This window comes from Quercus suber, unplaced genomic scaffold (genome assembly GCF_002906115.3).
Source record: "Quercus suber isolate HL8 unplaced genomic scaffold, Cork oak 2.0 scaffold_33, whole genome shotgun sequence".
Lineage (NCBI taxonomy): Eukaryota > Viridiplantae > Streptophyta > Magnoliopsida > Fagales > Fagaceae > Quercus > Quercus suber.
This window is the reverse complement of record NW_027069498.1, coordinates 247,816-253,271: the sequence shown is the minus strand read 5'-3', so window position 1 is coordinate 253,271 and position 5,456 is coordinate 247,816. Positions and strand designations below refer to the sequence as shown.

Below are 5,456 nucleotides of genomic sequence, written 5' to 3'. Positions count from 1 at the left end.
TGTGAGGTATTCTAGTCTCCAACAAGATTGCGATAGGTAAAATTAAGTAGTAAGGTGACTGCAATTTTCTTTGTATTAAACACATGGTGTTTGATGAGCAGATCTATACTGTATTTGGTTTGGGTAATAAAGGTAGAGTCTTGGATCAGTATGTGTTAGTTGAAGACCAAGTAAATAGCTTGATGAGCCATGATCTTTGAGTTCAAATAGAGATATTAAGGATTTGATGAGGTTATCAATAAAGATGGTATTATTTCTAGTGACAACGTTATCCAAATAGAGGAATAGATCAATATTTTTTATATTATGATAATGAAGAGTGAAGTGTGCTGAGGAACACTTGAAGCCAGGGTGTGAGAGTTGGGTAGTGAGTCCATCAAGTAGACCTCTTTCAAAAGGAAAGTTTCATCAAAGTCAATTCCTTGCTATTGATGGAAGTCTTTTGCAACTAATCTTAATTACTTTGTATCTTGCAATGGATCCATAATTGTATCTCTGTAACTTCCAGTTTAAACTTTATACATATAAAAAATGCTCATTCAATTAGGATTGTCTGCTATAAGTTTATTACTTTCAAATTAATTATATTTCACAACACAAAAACCCAGTGTGTTTTATTAATAAGAGCTTCTTTATCCTCTCAAGTCTCAATTACCCTCGCTCCTTCACAGTATAGAATAAACGGTAGCATAAGGAAACAAAAGAAAGAAGCAACTTGGTAAATATTAAGCAAAACTTTACCCACCCCCACTAGAATGGCATAATAATTTTAGAGGAGTGTCTATATATTACACACACTTGCGCACATAATACACACAATTTTCAAATCACGGTTTTGAACTTGAAGTCACAATTTTCCTTATTTTTGGAGAGTATGTGTACTATATGTGCATTAAAGAATGTGTACTAAACATTTCTCATCATTGTAATTAATATCCCACAAAAGTATATAACAGTAAATCCCACTATCATTATTTTTATTTACAAACATAGTGCTACATTATTAAATGAAAGAACAATGATTGTCCTTTTTATTTTCAATACAAATGGACACCATATAATATTAATGGACTTGGGTCCTATTCAAGTCTCTCATTCTTTATAAATTTTCAGTTGAAAGATTCATATTTTGTCACCCGAGTCATATTGGTACTGGATCCATAAGTACTAATGCAACATTATCTTTCATCTCTTTTCCAACATGGGTGTAGTCATCCCCTTCCTTGTAAAGGGCATCAATTACTCGTGTAAGATTAAGAACATGCATAAGGAGAGGCATGGGAAAAGCAGTAGGCCTTAAACACTCCTCATTAATGTCCTTCCATGCATCAACAACTTGCTCGTTCAATTTGTCATGAACTACTTGCTCTGAGACACCATGTTGCTTCATGTAGCATTCGATTGCAGAGGCAACATGCCCTCTCTCTTGCTCAAACTACATACAAAGCTTTCCAAAAGGATAAGTAGAAATTTGGTAATATATATGAAATAGACTTTTTACACTAGCTAGCTTTTAAAATTTGGTAAGATTTTTTTTGGTTGCATACCTTGTGTGTCCTTATGTCATCCATCAACCTACCAATTAGAGATGAAGCAGTAATAATCTTGGGGGTGCTAAAGATCCAATCAAAGGCCTCTTTTGTAACAATGTCACCCATGCCAAGGAAAGACACAGTTGTGAGCATAGGTAAGCAGCGGTTCTTAGAGCAAGATTCATGTACTCCTCCATTATTGGTATATAATTTTGGAAGAACCATTTGGCTTCATCAAAATAGGCCCGAACTAAAAGTTTCATCTAAGATAACATACATTAAAAACATTCATGAAAAATTCATACTTAGGAGAGCATTAAAAAGTTGAAGGGCATGAAAAGTTGATTTGGTAGACTCATGTACGTACCGCATCTTTTGCGTAGCTAACACGGTATGATCTTCCCTGCTTGGCCAACTCTTCATCAGCTGCTTCAAAAACATCTAGGAGTGCACGATAGCAAATTTGAATGTAATCTGGAAGTTGGTCTATACTACTTGTTAAGGGTCAAAAATATCACAGCCCAAGGCCTAAAGAAATGACACATTGGGCTAACCCCATGAGAAATAAAACTAGAGAAATAAAAGAGTTGGGATCCAAAGACTCATGGAGGAACAGGCTTTAATCCATGAAGCAAAGGAAAGGCCCAGCCGGCCAAGATCAACAAGCCAAAAGAGGCCTAATAGGAAGAACTAGGTCGGGATCCCAGAGACTGCCAGGGGCCCAGGATCCCTGGGATGCACAACACAACCTAAATAGGATTGAAACAACTCAAAAGAAAGTACCAAAGAGCACAAAGAATGAAGGATCGATTGGTCCCTTTTAAGCACCCAGTAACATAGCAAGGAATCAGAAGGTATAAAGTAACCATTCATGAGTAAATGAGCGGTACCTAAAAGCACCCAGAATGAGAAGACTATAAGTGGAAGTGGCTAGAAGGAAACTTTCAACCCAGCAGTAAAAGATTCCAACTACTTGGGAAAAATGACAAAGAAAAGAGGGCAGCCTAAAGCTGAAAAGGTGAAAAAGGCCAATAGCTAAGGTCAGCAACCTAAGGGGATCTCGGAATAGAAAGTCAGCAAGAGGCTTTCAGCTTGACAGCACCAAAAGGAAAAATTTATGAGGAAGAAGGAAAGGACCAGCCCTCTGGGTAACTAGCACAGCACGAGCTTTAGTACCTAGGGAGGGGCAAAAGAGAGAATCACTAGTACCTTGGAGCCCTAGAATCTCACTATAAGAGGAAGAAGCAACCAACGTGGAAGATAGTAAGGCAGTGAGGAGATCATAACAGAATCATTAAGAGAACTCTGTTAAATTCAAGGAAAACAGAGCAAACATCTCCCGGTATCCCCAAAAACAACCATTATAGCACATACTTGGATTCAAAAGGGATTCAAACTTTGCAAGTCTTAGAGGCTTGGATAGCCATCAAAGTCTGTAATTTTTTAGCTTATTTGAACCTTGTATCATGTCTTAGTGAGCACACTGTAACCATAATCAAAAGAAAATTAATAAAGTGCCTCTCATTAATCCCGAGGATCCCTAACCACTGTTTTGTGTATTTCTTGATTACTTTGCATTTCTTTGCTGTTTTTTTTTTTTGTTGTCATTCAATAAAGATATTCTCGCTTGTTAGTTTATTTGTGTTGTAGAAAACTTGCTCTGTGCACAACTTGGTTCTTAAACAGCCCCTTAGCTGCGGTGAACCAAGCCAAGTCCACCAAACCACAATTATTCGGCCTAGGTTCCTTGGGCCTGTGTGCTAAATAAAAAAGGCACCCACACATTACTAATATCCCACCTGAAAATATCATGTACCAATTGAAGTTAGACTGAAACTATATATATAAATGTCAGTTTAAATATATATTAGTTAATTCTATTGATAAACCTCTCAATCGCTTTAGTGAAGGGCTCGAGTTCATAAAGTGTTCCATGTACATCATATATATCATCTATAATAGATGTCATGGCAAGAACTTTGGTTAGTATTTTTCTAGCGAGTATTGGGGCTCAAAGTAGACCGATATTATCCAAAAGTAGCACTTGAGAACTCTATCTCTTGCGAAAGGTAGCTTCATCACAAAATCTAAATCTTTCCACCCCCTAAAATTTGAACAGGTCAATTAATATTGATTGTTTCTAAGTAACCAAAAAATATATGTACTTTGTTATTTTAGTGTATGGGTTTAGAACTAATTACCTAGTGATATAATGAACTTCCTCTTTGTGCAATTAATACACTAGGTTAAAATCTAATTTTGAAAGATTGAGCAAATCTTTGTTATGTGAAGCATCCTGTTCATAGATTGAAATGTATTGCCGTGCCTCTACCCATGGTATGAACTTGTGCAAGGGCTGCTTTAGGGCACGAGTTATTTGTGTTGCCAATGGATTGTTTATAGGGGATGCTATGGACTTAAGGTTAGTGGTGGTGAACTCAAGGGCCTCATCAAGAATGTCTTCTTCATGCACCCTCAAATGTGTAGCTTCATAAAAGGCTAGCATGCCTTCAATGTTGCTCGTCAAGCTTTCCTTAAATTGACCATCTTCGTCTTTGAACTTGTTGAACACATCTGTTTAATAATCACAAAACGTTTTTAATCAATAATCACCAAGTACCAACTAGCATAACCCCAAAGAAATGTGGGGCATATTTGAAGAAAATCATACTCGGGTCTTACCACATGAAACCTTAAATCCTTGTTGACGTACGTAGTAGTCAAAAACGAAGGGAAACACTGTAGAGATCTTCTTCAACATCATTATTGTCTTCATAAGTAGCATATATATGTTCTAGAGCTTTTTCGATTTCTATTTCAAAGTTGTAAGCCACGCCTAGGCACTGGATTGCATCAATTAAGCCCAGCTATTGTGAAAGATGACCAACAGAGGCAAAGAGCCCCCTTCTTACCTTTTCTTTCAGCTCTTCAACTTCACGTACTTTATGGCAACGAATATCCTACACTATGAATTGCATGAGCAAACAATTATATTGTAACAAAAAATGTGAAAAAATATTATAAATTTTACTACATAATCTTTACAAACTAGTGTGACAAATAATCATGTTACCTTGTCCTTGGAAGTGTAATTGATGAAGCAGTCACCCCAAATACTTGGATGGAAATTTGCTGTCTGGCAAATTACCTCTGATTTGGCGATTTGGGACGGAGCCCCTGAGATTGGGATAGACATGTTTTTGTTAGTTCAAGAACGACTAAGTTTTGAAAGATATGATGGGATTTGTTCTCCGTGAACTTCTTGGGCACGATGTAGAATGCCAAGGCCATGGTATTTATAAGCATTGGAAATTAAGAAAGGTAGTAGGATACTGTTATGGTAGGTGAGTGAGCTTCATGGAAAGATTCTGTATATTTTTCTTAATTAGAATAACCAGTAAAGTTTGGATTTTAGCTCCTATATTTTAAGAGTGTTTGGATTTTACTCCCTAAAGTTTGGGGGTGTTTGGATTTTACACCCTAAAATTCCATAATTTTGAAACATTATGGTGTAAAATCCAAACACTCCAAACTTTAGGAGTAAAATCCAAATTCTAAAACTTTAGGGTGTAAAATCCAATCACCTCCAAACTTTAGGAGTGCAATTTACCCTTAAAGAAACTAAAATTAAGGATTTGAAATTGAGTAAACTACTGGGTTTAATTTGTGCTAGTTTTTAATAAAAATGTATCAAACATATATGTGAGATATATTTAAATAAAAAGTGTGCTAATTTTTATGGAAAAAAAAATCTCTGGTAGGTTTTTTTTCTTTTTTTAATAATTTCATTGAATTACAATTTTAACCATATTTAAAAAAATAAAAAAGAATTGTCTAACTAGATTAGGGACATTTTTGACATTTTATGAAACTATAACTAACTTTCTGAATCATCTTAATATATAGAGATAAATAACTTATGAT

At 35.6% G+C, this 5,456-nt stretch overlaps 1 pseudogene; it reads right to left on the bottom strand.

Moving 5' to 3' along the window:
* Positions 1–1,141: 1,141 nt before the first annotated feature.
* On the bottom strand, positions 1,142–4,728 carry LOC112027385 (sesquiterpene synthase 2-like; annotated as a pseudogene).
* Between the last annotated feature and the right edge of the window lie 728 nt (positions 4,729–5,456).